The 17354-nt window shown below is 42.4% G+C and overlaps 1 protein-coding gene and 1 long non-coding RNA gene across 8 annotated transcripts in view; one reads left to right on the top strand and one right to left on the bottom strand.

Moving 5' to 3' along the window:
- LOC144339869 (uncharacterized) overlaps positions 1 to 17226 on the top strand; it is a 35818-nt gene extending 18592 nt beyond the window's left edge. The window contains exon 2 of the long non-coding RNA XR_013415399.1: positions 2976 to 17226. This is a non-coding gene — a long non-coding RNA (uncharacterized LOC144339869). The remainder of the gene's footprint in view (positions 1 to 2975) is intronic.
- ELMO1 (engulfment and cell motility 1) overlaps positions 1 to 17354 on the bottom strand; it is a 575941-nt gene that overhangs the window by 96249 nt on the left and 462338 nt on the right.

Below are 17354 nucleotides of genomic sequence, written 5' to 3'. Positions count from 1 at the left end.
CTGGCCTCTACTCACTAGATATCAGCGGCCCCCCTCCCACCCCACCCAGATGTGATAAACAAAATTATCTCCAGACATTGCAAAATCCCTCCTCCTATTTGAGTACTACTGTGTGGCCTCATGCCAATCACATAGGCAATGCAAACATCTTTCAAAGCAAATCCCCAAAGTCCCATGGCTAAGCTGGTTCTGCAAAATTAGCTTCTCAGATTTAGGTTACGGCTCTTTCGGTTGGAGTTCCCTCGTTCTATGTTTGCCCCACGCTCCTATACATCTCATTTCCATTCTCCCCATCTAACTCACCATTTTTTTTAGCATTTAAATCTAAAGATACAGCTCCCTGTATATCCTAAACAGACACAGAAAACAAGAAACAATGTACTATTCAAGACCCACCATCAACAAGGTGCGAGGGACAGCTGGAGAAAACGACTCCTGACTGGCTGGACTGACTGGCAAGCTCATTATTAGTATCTGTGAGAGACAGAGGTGATGCTTCCTTCAGCCCTGTGCGCAAGACTCAGGAACTGAGCAACCCACAGTAGCTTTTTATGTAACCAGCCCACCTTCTCTGCAGGAGATGAGCAGAGTTAAAAGATCTGTTTTCCTTCCTATTCCCTCCTGCAGTTCACTCTTCACAGTGGGTGACTGGGCAAAGGGTCACTCACCACCAAGCCACAGGTTTCTTCTATTTTCTCTTGGGCCCCTGGCCACTCCTATCTTCTGCTTCTGTCTTTGGTTCAACCCCTTGGGCTGTCTGTGTTTCATGGCACCAGGCAATTTATCTTTTTTCTCCTTCCTAAGGTGAAGGTAACAATTATACATCTTTAATCAAGGCTGGGGACTGACTCAATATTTTTTCTGATAGGAATGCTGCTCTTCCTGCAGACCGAGTCACTTAGGTATTTCTCAAATGTTCACTGCACACAAGACATTGTGCTAGAGGGACAGAGCACTTATGGAGATCAAAGCAATGGCTCCTTGATCTCCATGAGGGCTCAGGGGTCTGGGCTGAACTGAGGACTGGCCCACGAAGACAAGCTGAAGATGGACTCCATGAAGCTGTTTACAGTGGAATTTCAGACCCAGCATGTTACAGAGTGTCTGAGAGGAAGGTTGAGAGGGCATGTCCACTTCTTGCCTCTCTGGAGCAGTAAACGACCCATCCATCTACTCAGTTACTGAAGCCAGACACCAGGAAGTCAGTCATGATTCCCCCTCTCCACCACTACCCCTGCCCACACCCCTAATCAGTCAACAAGTCTTTTTGAGCTTATTTCTAAAACATATCTCACAAGTACCTTCTTACCTTATTCCTACTGTTGCCACCTTGGTCCAGGCCACCTCCATCTACTTCCTGGACCTGTGCATCCGCCTCCTTCCTGGTCTCCCACTTCCATTCTTAAGCCACTCCAATCTATTCTGGACTCAGCAATAGAGATCATCTTGAAAGGGAGTCCAGATCAGTGCAAGGCATTGCTTAAGATGCTTCAAGGGCTTCTGAACTAGATTAAAATCCTGTCCCTTCACTTTGGTCTGCAAGAGCCTATCTGATTTAATCCCAGCCCACATCACCAACACTTGGCTCTGGCCAAAATGGTCTTGGTTTCAGTTCCTCAAAAAAGCCAAGCTCTCTCCTGTCTTTGCTCATCTGGACCCTCAGCCTGGAAGGTGCTTTCCTCCACACTTCACATACCTACCTCCTTCCCATCACGCAGGCATAGCCTAAATCAGTGGTTCTCAATCTAGGGTGGTCACTAGAACCACCTGGAGGGCCCATTAAATACAGACCGCTGGGGGAGTCTCTGATGAATCAGACTGAAGCGGGTCTGAAATATGGTCTGAGAATCTGCATTTCTAGCAGGTTCTCAGGCAATGCTGATGGTGTTGGTCCAAGGACTACAGTCTTCTCTGGCCATGCTATTCAAAATATGGTGCCCACTCCTAGTAGATTCTGTCTCTGTCTCTTTTTGTTGACTTCATAGCACTTCTTACACTTGAGACCACGTTGCTTTGTTTACTCTTCTGTTTTTCTTTTACGTGTCGTCTTTGCTAGAAACTTCCATGAGGTCAGAACCATGTTTTTCTGGCTCAGAATTATGTCCCCAGTGACTGCTGCAGAGCCTGGCATACAGTAGGCACTCAATAGATGTTTACTGAAGAATGATTAAATGAAGGGGCGTTTAAAGGCCAAAGCAAGGGACTCTGAAGTCAAAGACTTCTATGTGGAAGTCAGGAAGTAGATTAGAGAAGGATCTGGCGAGGAAGCAGGAAGCAGGGAGGATGGTCTTGGCACCAGCAGGATGTCCCCAGATGGAGGGGGCATGACTGCTGAACAGGTGCATCCCACACAAGCCCATGCCAGAGAGATGCTCAGTGTCTCTGAGGCCTTCATCCACTCCCAAGGGCAGCCACTGGGCTCAGTGTGGAACATGCATCCTGAGAAGAAGCTTCCAGAGGATCCAGGCAGATTTGAAAGGAAATCAGTCAAAGAAGCCATCAGAGGCCCTGTAATTTAATGTTCTGCTTGGTAACCTCTTAGTGATCTTTCTTTGTACCCAGGGGCCAAACACAGCACATGGCCACAGGAGGTGGGAGAGAGATGGAGCCGGTGATGGAAGCACTGGTGGCATTTTAATGAATGCCTCCAAGAGCAAGTGGGGCGGGGAGATGAGCACAGTGAAAGATGACACTAATGAATCTTATCCAGCTGTGCAGGTTTAAGTGATTAATGCCCAGTACAGAGCAAACGTTTGATTAATAAGGCAGCACCTCCATATCATCACTCTAACCTTCTGAGGCTCCCAGGTAAAAGTAGCTCTTGTGAAAGGGACAGGATACATTCAAGTACAGTTCAAAGAAAAAAGAAATCACTCTAGACTCGGTTATGAAAATGAATGGATGGGGAGCAGGAATTGTAATGATGCTTTTTCAAAAGAGGGGAAAAAAACTGAATACATTCTTTTCCATCACAGTCTCAAGAGAGGTCCACTTACATAAGAGAAATTCTACTGGTGTGTGAATACCTGGGAAGGAAAAAAAAATACGCAGAGAGCAGAGGAGGAAGAGAGCAGTATCATCTCTTGGAGGAGACAGACCTCTTTGTTACTCCCAAAGCATTTCTTAGGTGACCCACTGGAGAGTGAACGACTCTCAAGACATTTCAATATAATAAGGTCAGCATGCCAAATAATGGAAGGTACTACTCTCTCTCTCTCTTTTTTTTTTTGAGATAGTGTCGCTTTGTCGCCCAGGCTAAAGTGCAGTGGCGCAATCTCGGTTCACGGCAAGCTCCCAGGTTCACGCCATTCTCCCGCCTCAGCCTTCCGAGTAGCTGGGACTACAGGCGCCCACCACCATGCCTGGCTAATTTTTTGTATTTTCAGTAGAGACGGGGTTTCACCGTTAGCCAGGATTGTCTCAATGTCCTGACCTCGTGATCTACCCGCACCTCTCTTGACATACTACTCTTGAAGGTACTACTCTCTTGACATTTAGACGGACATCACACAAGAGCCCCTAATGAGCTATGCAAATATTTTTAAGTCTGCAGCTGAAGTCTAAAAGCCCCAATTATTACTATCTGTCAGACAGATGTTTATCATACAAGTATGTTAGATTCAAAGTAATTAAACTAGACAGAATAGATAAGCAGTATTTTAAAAGGTGATCTAATCCTATCATTTACAGAAAATGTCAAAAATGTTGCTGCATATCCTTTTAAAAGTCTTTCTAAGCATGGTTGCAATATATAATATTGTATATATTGTTTTTTAATCTTTTTAAGGTAACAATATTTTTATATGTAAATGATGCTTATACACCATCATCTTTAAGGACAATACAGTTTTTTATTTATTTCCTCTATTGTTGAACATGTAACAATCTTAGCCACATAAAATGAACCCACTGAGATTCTGGCAACTTAAAGGTGTGTGTGTTTTGCATGTTGCTGAATGAATGAGTAGATTTCACTCTTCCCTGCTCCAGCTCTGGTACAGTATATAGGGTATGTTTTGAGTGTGTGTGTGTGCGCGCGTGCGTGTGCGTGTGTGTATTAGTCATTTCAGTAGGAACTTTGGAAGAAGGGGAATTAAATGTTTCAATACAAAATTACTATCTTTATTCAGAAGCTAATTATCTTTTAGTAAAAATTAAAAAGCTGTTTTTTTACTTTCCACTCCATGCCCCCAACTTGGACCCTTGCTCTGATCCCTAGGCAGGATTTCCTAATTCACTGTTGTTGCTCAGAAGAGCATCTACATACAAGTTCCTGAGGGGCAAGAGTTCTTCATGATCTGGACAGCAGACCCCACACAGCAGGATCTCACAGAGCTTGAAGCACTCGCTTCATCTTCACAGCAATGCTGCAACCCAGGTGCATCTTGCTCATTCACAGGTGAGAAATTGGAGGCTTAGAAAGTAAGGGAATTAATGGGGGTCACAGAAGCAGAAGTATCAGAATTAGGGTTCTGGCCAAATGTTTGGGTCACCTTCCGATGCATCATAGATGTTCCTTGAGGCAGGGGTGTGGGGGAAGCAAGGACAGAATGGGAGGTTTTGGAAGGTTGCTAGCCTGATTCCCACCCAGGGGCACTGCTGACAAATGAACGGTCAATGTGATGGGAGAATGCAGTGGGTTTGAGTTTCTGCTAGCAGCAAGCAGGGTAATCTGTTCTTGAATCCTCCACCCCAAGCATACCATAGGAGTTCAAAAATGCTAGCACCTCCTTTATTTGGTGCAGGAGAACAAGGCCAATCTCAGCTGGGGTGCCTGTCAAAGAAGACCTTCAGAAGCCTAGCAAGGGGTGCTTGCATTTTCTCTCAGAAGGTGAGTCCAAGGTTTTATTAATAGGCTGGGCAACTTCTGGCCTGATTTTACTGGATGCACATAACTTTTAAGATCTTTTAGGACAGTTTCTACAAGAAAATGGTCTCCTCGGTCCTCCTTCCTCGCAACTCATGAGATGTCTGCTCAAAATGCAGATTCTTAAACCCTGTCCCAATCCCATTAAATTAGGAATTCTGGAGATGGTTCCCAATATTTGATGTTTTTACAAGCATACCAGGTGAGACATGTTTCTGCATCCCAGAAGTTTGAGAAGCATTCAATGAGCCATTCATCTCTTAACCTGTGACCCTAAAGTTGTAACAAAGCTAAATTCTCAAAGTATACCAAGAGATCAGGAGGACTACGAGCTCCCATTTCTACAGTTTTATGGCACACAAAGGGGTTCTCTAATGCCTCACACGCAGTATCTTAGGAGCCTCAGAATAGCTCATCACCTCCCTCTACATGGCCGAAGGCATGAGACTCCAGGAGGTCAAGGGACTTTAGTCTAAGGTCGAGTAGCTCCTAACTGGTCACACTAGTAAATAAACCCTCCTCTCAGCTCAAATCTTCTTTTCCTGTACTATCTGTTTCTACACTACAGTTTCTCTACACTATCTCCTCTCCCTTCAAACTCACCACTATACCCCTTGGCTCCCATTCGCCAAAAGATACAGAATCTATTTTCAAGCAGAAATTCCGAAGTAAAAGTACTTGGAAAAACCACACACTGAACAGGTGTAAAACCTTCCTTTATGAAAACACCCACCAGATAAATTATTTAGACTTGTCACAGAAAAATGGTCCAATTCTGCATTATTTCAGTACAGTAACCTGATTTCTTATATCCTGGAGTATATAAGTATCAAGTAAATATGTGTTCTCTGCAGCATCTTGGAAACACATATACATCTTTTTATTCATCCTAAATCTGTCAAAGGTTGGGTGCCAGGAAACTCACAGAATCTTTTCCATATGTAAGGATCCAAATCACTTCTTTCTGTCTGTTGCTACATCCCCAGGGTCCCAAAGTCTACCCTATTCGTGCCCTTAATCCTTTACTCAGGCTGTTGCCTCATCTTTAAATTCCTTCCCTGACACCCTCTAGCCCATTCTTATCCAAAATGGGTGGTAAATTCTTGATATCCTTCAAAGTCTAGTTCAGATATCTCCACTCTTGTTCTCTGTAGGATCCCAGCTCCCTACTCACCCAAGAAGATAAACTGTTCTTACTCCTCTGTTTCAGTCTAATGCTAACTCAACTGGGCTACTGGATTCCACGTCTCTCTCCTCTGCTAGACCATTCGATGCTTTAGAAGATCCCTTTTTCATGTTTAGATCTCTATCTCTTAGCACACCGTGTGATGCAAAATAGGTGTACATCTCAAATTTATTTATTGCAGTATCTGTTCCCTTTCTGAAAGCCTTTTCTTGTCTAGGGTGCCCTGAAGGCTACACATACTTCTTGGAGGCTGAATAGGTATACTTCTTGCTTCTGCTTTCTGCTTCCAGACTACTATCCTTTCCACTTGCTAATCTCCTGCCCAGTTCCTTTGAGGTGCCTGCCATGGGACTACAGCCTTCCTTACGTTACTTATTCTCCTTTTGGTCATGCCACAATCCATTGATGATGTTCTTATCCTTCTCTTAGTCAGGGCAGAATCTATAATTCCCTTCAAATTCTGCATTTGCCTTCTTTTCTTTTTTGAAATAAAATAATTAAGTCAGAAACTTTCAAAACAAGGCCTTGTTCTCTTCTACATCCAAGAAGTAATTTCAGACCCAAATGCCATCCGATCAATCATCATGTTACATGTGTGTAAAGGACAATTCTGAAATAGGCAAGACTGCATATAAAAAAAAGGTCACTTTATTCAACAAGTTTTATTTTATAGCTCAAAAATGCACCCAGGCGTACAAGAAAACTAATTAGACTTTAAGACTACCAAGTGATGCCATCTTGTGACAGCTTATAGTGACAAAGCTTTTTAGCAGTTGTGAAAAAGACTTTCATCAAAAATATGTTGTTCCTATATAAAAATCATCAATTGGGCAATTTTTTAAATGACAACTTTGAAATGGGAAGAGTGAGAAAGTGGAACTTAATGAGTAAATAATCAGTAGCCTACAGGTTTGATTACAATGCCGGAAAAAATGGCAAGAAATCATGAGCCAAGGTAAGCGCGTGTTGATTGCCGTTTCCCAATAACTACTCTTCTGGTAGCCTGTTTCCCAAGTCCAAAATGCTCAGTGGTGAGCAAAGAAAAATATCATTTCCAAGTTATGTTCCATGGTAATGTTGTCGATTTCCCACAAACTGTGATCTCCCCAAGAGATAGCCAAAGCTATTTAAGGGCTGTCAGCCTTGTTTCTGTGGAGAGGATGGCACCAGCTCTTTTCCAATGTAAATATGAAGTGCTCTCCATGAAAACAGTATTTGTGGAAGCATTCAACCAACTTAGTAATTCCGAAATGCATTCAGGCAAAGACCCCAGTTGCTGAGTGGTGATTTCCTAATCTAGAAAGTAATGAGCAAATGAAGGGGTATGGCTCCTGGAAACCTTGAGGTTGCCTTTGACAGGATTGAGGCAAAGCCCTTGCAGCTCTGCAGCCCCTACTGGACCACTGCTCCTCCTTTCTGCTTCCAGACCACCATCCTTTTTACTCCCTAACCCTCTGCCCAGTTCCTCTGAGGTGCCTGACATTATACTACCCACCATCCTTCTTTATGGAACTTACTGTCCACCTGGTCATGCCATAATTCATTGACGATTTTCTTACTCTCCCTTCTCTTTATCATCATTCTTAGTAACTTCAATATCCTCACAGATGATCTATCCACAAAGTCCTTATGGTGCCCTGAGCTTCTGGTGCAATTTTCACTCTCCCTTCTCCAATCTTGCCCACCATAAATAAGAGTCCTAACAAGTAGCTACATTTAGTGCTGAGTATCCCATTCTCCTGTCTGGAAGCAGCCCTGTCACACCTCTTATTCCTGGGTACCTCAGTCAGGAGCAGGAGCCCAAGACTCCATCCAGCTTATCCCATAACACCCAGGTTTTCACAGATCCACTGTGTCAAAGGCTCTGCTTACTCCCTAATTTAAGCTCCTATCTCCCTACTTCTCTACCATCACCAAACCTCTCCAAGGTGCCTTTTGTACCTCAGGGTCTGTCATCAGTAAATTCTCATATATCTTCTCCAGGCATTTGCTTCTCTTTCTTGCCCTGATAGAAACCTAGCTGACTCTCCAGGCAACTGCTATTCTCTTGCAGCCTCCTAAGTTTTTTGTCCCACACCCTTGGTACTGCTGGTCTTGAAGGCCAGATAGGTGTACCTCTTGCTCTTCCTTTCTGCTTCCAGACCACCATCCATTTTACTCCCTAACCCCCTGCCCAGTTCCTTTGAAGTGCCTGACATTATACTACCCACTATCCCTGTTTATGGTACTTACTCTCCACCTGGTCATGCCACAATTCATGGACAATTTTCTTACCCTTCTCTTTATCATCATTCTTAGTAACTTCAATATCCTCCCAGATGATCTATCCAGTATCTAGCTTCTCAGTTCCACAATCTCCTCAACCCAAAGATCTTGTTCTTTATAATCTCCTAAAGCAGGCTTTGCTGTGATTGTAGCCTAAGCGCTGTCATTGACAATACAGAATCATTGCTGAAGTCTTAAGTTTACAAGCACCATCTCTTGTCTTTCCAATTCACTCTTTCTAGTATGCCCATTCTGTGGAGTCCTGATTAGATAAGTAAACAGCAAGGAAGATGCCCCAGGTGTGGAGAGAACAACTGTTCTGAGAGAAGGCTAACCACCAACAACCTGCTGACACAACATCCTGTTCCCAAATACCTTGCTTTGAATGTAGCCCCAGCAGCACAAACTTATCTGTAGGTAGCCCCTCCAGCACCACTATAAAACTTCCCTCCAGATCCTGTCTCTTTGCAGACAGCTTCTTCTCTGCTGTGCTGCCCATTGCTTTAACTCACTACTGTCTTTGTAAATTATCTTACCACCCACAATGCTGGCTCCAATCAGTTGCAACTCGCAACACATTCCAAAAGTTCTTTGATCCTACTGTGACTTTTAACATTGCCACCTTTTCCATCACCCCATTCATGGCTTCACTTTCCTCATTACCTAACTTCTATTCCATTATAATTATAATCTCTCCTTTTATATTCATGAATACATCCCCAGCACCTCTTCTCTCTATCATATTTGCTTAGCAAAACCAACCTTGCTTAAATCCTATTCTCTGCCTCCTCCACCCACCTGAACAGCTGAACAGGCTGCAGAAAAGCATACAATGGTGCTGTCTGATCTCATTTTAAATTTATGACCTGAACTAACAAGAGAGTTCTTAGTTCTGTTTGAAATCTGACTATATTTTTCTAGCTGATTCACTCTTCAGACAACTATGTACAGCTTCTCCTCTATTCACAAACCTCCAGAGTCCTTCCCTCCCTCCTTTTTCATCAGATAACTTAGATCCTCATTTGACTAAGAAACTAAAAGCAATCATAAGAGAACTCCTGTAATCAGGCAGTGAATCAGAGCTGAATCTGCTCTCACTGGGGGCACCAGTGACCTCCATGAGGTCAAATCTGATCACTTGCCATCTTCATTTTACAACAGAGTTTGAAACAGCTGATAATGGCCTCTTCCTAAAGAGCCTTTCTTATCTTGGCACTATAAAACACCACACTTGTTGTTTGCATACTTCTTGCTTCCTAGTATCGCTTCCTCAGTCTCCCTTGCTAGGTTTTTCTCATCTTCCTGACTCTATTGGAATGACCTGAGTTTGGCCCTTGGACCCCTTCCCTGTTTTCACTCACTCCCTAGGTGATCTGAACTAGTATCATCTATGTGTGAACAACTACAAATTATATCTGTAGTCCCAACTTCTGCCTTGAACTCAGATGCATCTATTCCACTGCTTTCTCTATATCTGCACTTGGGTGTCTATCCAAGCATCTCAGAGCCAACAGGTCCAAGCTCAACTCTTTCTTGCACTTGCTTGCCCAAATCTGTTCCCCATCTCTATTAGTGGTGCCATCAAAACCTAAAGTCTTACTTGTCTTTATCCAGTCTCTCCCACCACAATGCCCATCTGTCATATTCAGTCAGAGCATCCTGTCAGCTCTACCTTTCAAATAAATTCAGAGCATGCCCACTCTTTGTCATCTCCAACCCCTCCACCTTAGTCTATGCCACATATGCCTTTGCCTGATCTGCAGCAGGGGCCTCCTCATCTGCCTCATGTCCCCTCATTCCCCTGCAGTCTCAGTGGTCTTTTAAAATCTGGCAGATCATGTCACTCCAGTGCTCAAAAGTCTCCAGTGGTTCCCTGCCTCACTCAAAATAAAAGCCAAAGTCCTGACCACGGTTTTCAAGACCCTGAAAAATCTGGCCCCTGGCTAATGTTGAGGCTCATAAAATAATACCCCAAAGTATGGCTCTTTGACATCTGCGTACTTTGAACTAAAGAAGCAGCCTCAGAAACCAGGTCTCTTTGGCCCTCTCCTGTCTCCATTTCTTACCCCTCTGCCTCTTCCTAAGTGAAGGGAGGGGCTTTCTCGGAAGTTCCCTTTTCTGACTGAGGGAATTTCCTCTAGAAGTAATGCAGTTGTCTTGAGCTCCCTCTCTGTAATCTCTTTTAAAAAATTTTCTCTAATTTTTTATTTTTTGAGATGGAGTCTCACTCAATCTGTCGCCCAGACTGGAGTGCAGTGGCATGATCTCGGCTCACTGCAACCTCTGCCTCCCAGGTTCAAGCGATTCTCCTACCTAAGTCTCTTGAGTAGCTGGGATTACAGGCATGTGTGACCACGCCTGGCTAATTTTTGTATTTTTAGTAGAGATAGGGTTTCACCATTTTGGCCAGGCTGGTCTTGAACTGCCGACCTCAAATGATCTGTACACGTTGGCCTCCCAAAGCATATAATCTCATCAAACAAGGAGGATTAACTCCCAGGAAAGACCAGAGTTGACATCCACACCCGGCCTACTGGAACTTTGTCTTAGTCTATTGTCTGTTCCTCCTGTCCATTCATCTCCCCTAAAAACCATTTACTTTTCCTCTAAATGTGCCTACAGCCCCCAGTGCCCTCTTTCAAATGAGAAGGGGACATGCATTTCTAAATTTCATTGAGCTATTGGGTACTCACTTTCCTGTGATGCCCCCACACAGGTAATAACTTTATTTGCCTTTTCTCCAGTTAATTGGTCTACTATCAGTTGATGTCAGCAGACTCAATTATGGAAACTTCAGAGGGCGGAGAGGAAATTCCCTTTGCTCTAACACTAGCTCTCTGACTGAGTCCACTCACAGGCCTCTCCTTGTTCACTGCCCTCCAGGCACAATGACTGACTGGCTTCTTAAAATTTTATTTTATTTTATTTTATTTTTTGCCTTGCTTTCTAAATAAACACACCAAGTTTGCTGTCCACCTCAAGCCCTTTAAAGCCTATTCTCTCTTTCTGAAATGTTCTTCCCCCAGCTGTAGTTCTGTAGCTCTCTCTTCACAGCTCAAGGGTTACCTCCTTGGAGAAACAACCTTCAGCAAGCACGACTGAAAAAGCAGCCCCCATCCCCCCCACTCTCTCACCCCTTAAACCTTCTTTATTCTTTTTCTATGACACTGCTATGACTGGACAGTATTATCCACCCATCTATCTATACTGTGAATACTTACATCTTCTATTTTAAGAAATAACCATTCAACAAACTGAAAATAGTACTGTAAAAAGGCAGCTTGGAGATCCCTTGAACTAGATAAGACTTCGATGAAGATCAGTGTTACGTAAATGACAGGCTACGTAAATGACAGACCTGGTCAAATCAAACCAATCCACTGGGCCCTATGCAAACCAGACACCGCCTCCTCCAGCGTCCCAATATAAGCAACCACTTTTCTGTCACACATGGGGTTTCCCTTTGTTCAAATCCCCCTTCCTCTGTCTCTATACGGGGGAGTGTTTGCTTTTTCCTTTCTTCTTTCTTGCCTAACAAACTCTCTGCTCCTTAAAACCACCCCACGTGTGTCTTTGTAGTTTTATCTAAACTGGCACAAGACCAACGACCCTGGTGTTCCTCCAGTCATTGATGCCGTATCAATAGCACAATGCTTTGAAAACTCAGACAAGCTAGGAAAAAGTATTTTCCATTATTATAAGCTTTCTCTAGGTCAAGGATCACATTTCTCCTTCCCATATACCTTCTCAGAGAGGCCTGTTACACAAAATTCCATTCTTTATCATGCAGGCTTTAGCTCAGAAGAGAACCTGGGCCTGCCATCACCCAGGCACGGGGACACAGTGTGAATAAGACAGAGACAGTCTTTGTGGAAATTACATACTAGAGGAAAAAAGAGAAAGAAAAGCAACCAAAGCTGTTTTAAAAGCTAATCTCTCTATTTTTCAGAAGTGATATTAACAATATTAGTAGCCAAACTAGGAGTTCACATTACATGGTATGAAAATTACAGAGTTTTAATCCATTAAACTACTATAAGATTAGCGAAAGATAAAATAGAAAATAAAATGCTATTATTGCAATATCCTTTTCAGTTTCACAAAGTACTTTTTCTAAAAACTTCACCGTTAATTCAATGGAAACATATAACTGCTCAAAAATCTTTTTTTCTTTTTGTTAATAGTTTGATATTTATGAATACGTTGCCTACAAGAAACACAAATCATTAAATAGCTTTTAAGCATTTTTTCATAAAGAACCTAAAATTTAAACATTCTTCTTGAAAAAAAAAGTAGTTTAACATAGTGCTCTAATAAGATTGAAACAAAATACCCCTCTTGCCCATCTGTCCCACAGAATAGTACTTTCTACCCGGACCTTTAATGTGGCCAGGCATGTAAATAGTATTATCCTAGAGCAAATCTTCAATTTCAACTACCTGCTTTGCATTAACAGAGAAGCAAAAAATCCTGACTCAGCAAGAAAAGACTTCATACCTCAAAAATGGTGTTACTTAATTAAATTAGACTTCCTAAATGGAAATGATCTTTTAATCTATACTTGCAAACATGCTGCTCTTTGGTGAAATGCTTTTAAAATTATTCCTAAAATAACCACACTGTGGTAGAAAATTTTTGGCTGTAGCTTAGGGAAGTTTCCAGCTATAACTGGCCTCATGACCTAGTGTCGGTTCCAAGCAGACCAGTTTCCACAGTGCCCATTTTGGGGATATCTGAAGAGCCAAGCTGCTTGAACTGAAATCACAGTGGAAGTTTAAAGAATACCGATTCTCAGGCCTCAGCCTCGGTGACTTGATCAGGAAATGAAGGCCGGTATGTCCAGCTGAGGAGTTTGAAGTACATCTAGAATACAATTTGGGGCCATTAAAAACTTTGAGGCAAGGGAGTGCATCATGAGATGGACATGAAAATGAAGTATGAAAGATGGATTAATGTGGGAGCCAAACCCAAGAAGTGGAGAGCCCTGAAGAAGTTCTGTGGTGACCCTGGGTCACTACAGAAAAACATGAGGGAAAGCTGAATGATGTGGGAAGAAGGTAAGCATGAGATTCAGGGCATTTTTTAGGAGGCAGAATGTAGAGTTTGGTGACTAATTGGATGTGGTAGGTGTTGAGTAAACAGAAGGAGCTGAAAGCTCTTTCCATGCTCTGGCTTGAGTTAAGCATCTAAGGGAATTAATGGGGGTGGGGTGGGGGTCAGAAGAAAAGCACAACAAAGGAGAATCTAAAATTCATGAGCTCCTTAGGAGCTTTGAAGTCCTCCTTCCGCAAAAAGGATAGCTTAGCATTGTCTGCAGTTAGCATCAATAAACAAAGATCTTACATAAAAGCTTTGGGTATGTGTGTGACTCAGTAAGACGCAGAATCACAAATCACTGTTCTCTCCACTACTAGAAAAGTATTACGGAAAATTGGAAAAGTGAGAAAAGATATATTTAAAGAATGTTCACGCAGTATTGTTGCTAATAGTGTACAACTGAGAACAACCTATGTGTCAACTCTAGAAGACTGGTTAAATAAATCCTGATAGAGTTACACACTTGAGTGTCATGTAGTAATTAATAATGGCATCTTTGAGCCAGGTGCGGTGGCTCACGCCTGTAATCCCAGCACTTTGGGAGGCTGAGGTGGGCAGATCACGAGGTCATCGAGACCATCCTGGCCAACAAAGTGAAACCCTGTCTCCACTAAAAATACAAAAATTAGCTGGGCGTGGTGGTGTGCACCTGTACTCCTAGCTATTCGGGAGGCTGAGGCAGGAGAATCTTTTGAATTCAGAGGTTGGAGGAGGCAGAGGTTGCAGTGAGCTGAGATCGCACCACTGCACTCCAGCCTGGTGACAGTGAGAGACTCCGTCTCAAATAAATAAATAAATAAATAAATAAATAAATAATAAAGGCATCTTTGAACTGCATGTCTTGATGTGAAAAGAGGTAAAGAAAGGGGACCACAGAACAGTTGGGATAGTGTGATACACATATACGCAGAAAAATGTCTAAGAGATAAATACCAAAATGCTTGCAGTTTTCTTTGGGTGGATAGATAAGAGGCATTTTTCCTTTCAGGATGCCTACTTTTTCTAATTTCTCACCTGTAAGCTTGAATTAGTTCTATATAAAACAAATGTCTTAATAGGAACAAAAAGCACCACTGAAATTTCGTAACTGTTGATTTGTCACCTATATGTCTATATCCAATGTGTCTTCAATTAGTTATACAGAACACATGTGTTCCAGCCTCCCGAGAGAGTCAACTTTGAAGGACATCTTATAAAACCTGCCCTTTCCCTGTCTCTACTAAAAATACAAAAAAATTAGCTGGGTGTGGTGGTGGGCACCTGTAGTCTCAGCTACTCAGGAGGCTGAGGCAGGAGAATGGCGTGAACCCGCGAGGCGGAGTGTGCAGTGAGCGGAGATCGTGCCACTGCACTCCAGCCTGGGCGACAGAGCGAGACTCCCAGTCTCAAAACAAACAAACAAACAAACAAACAAAAAAACCTGCCCTTTTGCCCTGCCCCTGGGTACTGTGTATTAAGTCCTTGATTACAGAAAAGCTATAAACCTGACTGGTTACTTTAACTCTTTCCCCTCACCCTGAACTGTCCCAGAGTCATGCTTTAATGCGACATCTGAAATTGACAGAAAGCGATTAGAGAACCTACTTTTAGATCCTATGAAAACCAGTATTTGTACCTGCTGTCTTGTAGTATAGTTATTTGTGTAGGTTCTTTACATATCCTATTAAATTGCAAGCCCCAGGAAGGCAGAATTTATGTCTGATTAAAGCTTGCATTCCCTAGAGTGCCAATAGTTTTTGTATATTTGGCATTTAATATTCATAAAGAGAATTATTGATGAATTACTGTATAAGACTCAGTGAAATACAAATATTCCTTGACTTATAATGAGATTATGTCCCAAAAAACCCATCATAAGTGGAAAATATTTTAAGTTGGAAATTCACGTAATGCTGAACATCATAGCTTAGTGTAGCCTACCTTAAACATGCTCAGAACACCCACATTAGCCTACAGGTAAGCAAAATCAACTAACATACAGTATATTTTATAATGAAGGGTTAAATATTTCATGTAATTTATTAAATACTATACTGAAAGTAAAACCAGAATGGTTATATGGGTCCTCAAAGTATGGTTTCCACTGAATGTGTGTCGCTCTCACACCAGCATAAAGTTGAAAATCTTAAGTGGAACCATCGTAATTTGGAAACTTAAGTCTGTACATTAGGTTTAGAATTTAGTAGTAGATGTTTCTTTCCTTAAGAATGAAGGGCCTTCCTTTTTTAACTAATTAGAATTATGTAAGCCATTCTTTTCTTTTTTTGTTTTTTCTACTCTGGCTTTGGGGAACACAGAACTACATTTTAAATTCTCAATCCCACTATCTACAGTACCCTACAGTTAACTTCCTTCCTTCTTCCTCCACATGGTCTTGAGCTTTTATGAACCAAATGAACCTGTGCATACACAACGCATACGTGAGTTACCACAAAGCCATTTTGGAAGTCGAAGGAATACAAACATAAACAGCTTAGTCATAAGAAGTTTAATAATAAACAAACCAAAGTTAAAAGCAAACTTAAAATGAAAAATTCTGAGTTTCCATCACAGCCTAGTACATGTTCTCCAACCAGCCTTGCTTCCCTCTGACCTCTTGGCCACGATCACCCCAGCATCCCACATCCAGGATGGGCTCTGGCCATCTTCCCATTCCTTGAATACCTCTTGTCTCTGGGCTTCCCGGAACTTTCCTGGCCTGAAACACTTTTTCCCAAGCTCTTGATGTGGCCACTCTTCCTCAGCATCCCGGTTTCTTCCACAGGCTTTACCCACCCATCCTTTCCCCATGAGTTCCCTCCCTAAGATCCGTTTCTCCCCATTCTTAATGTATTCATGGCATCACGGCTGGAGTGGCCTGGCTGCCTCCCCAGCTGCCTCCCTGAGGACAGTCTCCTTGTCTTTCCTCCTCACTGCTGCAACCCATTGTCTAGAAGAGGGAGGGCCTGGCTTATCATAGGCACTGAATAAATATTTGTTCCAGCAGAGGATGAATGAATAATTAAAGGCACTTTTCCCCTAGGTTATACAGAAGAAACCTTGTTCTTTCTCCCAGAAGATTGTTTTCGGACTCGGCTATGGGAGAAGAGAGGGAGGCACTGGAGAAAATGGCTTAGTAAGGGGAATTGCCGAGATGCTCAACCTGGTTTCCCTCAGAGTTGCCCTTTCGTGGGTTTTATATGTAGGGTTCTACTCTGCTTATAATAAGGATTTGGCAGCTACAATAAAATGTGAAAAACAATGATCAACGTAACTGATATGCCTGCAAAAGAATCCTGTCTCTAGTCAGTACTGAAAATTGAAATCAAGTTTCTATAAAAAACCTAATCCCAATCATTACATGTTGCAGTCCATAAAGATGACAGTGGAAAGGTACAAATGGGAAAAAAAAAACCCATTCCAAACACATCATTTCCTCTGCATTACCTAACAGATCATTAACACTGCTTGGAAGCATCACATCTGCCCGTATGATGTGACCTTAATTGGAAGCAAGCATACTTCCCCACATAAGGATATATATGTTGGATATAATGCTTACATTTTGATGTCTTGATCCCCCATGCTGCCTGTGTTCATATTTCATTTTTTCCCCTTACCAAATGCCTTCAAAGCAAAACTCGGAAGGAAAAATGAATACACTTCATTTATTTTTAAACTCTGCCAAATCATCTCAGACAGGTAATGGAAAGGAAAAGAGGAAAATGCTTGGTGTAATAGAGCCATATTTTTACTGCAGCTCCTCCATTTAATTCCCAGGACCTCTGGCTGCCTTCCTTTCAGGACGCAACCCCATTCAAATCTTACATTATCTTGCCTACTTTCAGCCATTCATTATTGCAGAAGTCACGCCACAATGGCATTCTGCCAACATGAGTTTAATGTCACTTTTATACGACCTAACTGTATGCCTTGGAAACCATTTGTGAAATGGGAATC

Source organism: Macaca mulatta, chromosome 3, assembly GCF_049350105.2.
Source record: "Macaca mulatta isolate MMU2019108-1 chromosome 3, T2T-MMU8v2.0, whole genome shotgun sequence".
Lineage (NCBI taxonomy): Eukaryota > Metazoa > Chordata > Mammalia > Primates > Cercopithecidae > Macaca > Macaca mulatta.
Note: the sequence above shows the minus strand (reverse complement) of the source record. Positions and strands in the feature narration are given on the sequence as shown.